This window comes from Ceratina calcarata, unplaced genomic scaffold, assembly GCF_001652005.2.
Source record: "Ceratina calcarata isolate Rehan_Ccalc_2016 unplaced genomic scaffold, ASM165200v1 scaffold250.2, whole genome shotgun sequence".
In the NCBI taxonomy this organism is placed as follows: Eukaryota; Metazoa; Arthropoda; class Insecta; order Hymenoptera; family Apidae; genus Ceratina; species Ceratina calcarata.
Genome location: NW_017147019.1, coordinates 563,632 through 563,952, shown reverse-complemented (window position 1 = coordinate 563,952; position 321 = coordinate 563,632).

Genomic DNA, 321 nt, shown 5'->3' with positions numbered 1-321 from the left:
AAAATTCATAATTTCATACAATTTCTATTTAAACTAATCGACATTTCTAAAAGTGAGATGTGCAACATTTGCACTTTGCAGTTATTCATGCTCTCAGAGAAACAAAACTTTTAATCAGCTCCTAACAATTTTCACGCAGTAATCCATAATATAAGACAGATATTCGAGAATTACCCGGTTCCTCGACGAGTTCGTAACTCTCGAAAGAGAATTATTTACTATCTCTAGAGTACCTTGAAACACGCTAATAACCAGTTCCGTGACTACGAATTTTGATTGGCCTCTTATTTGCATTTCACCTCCTAAATAATGTTCCACTTC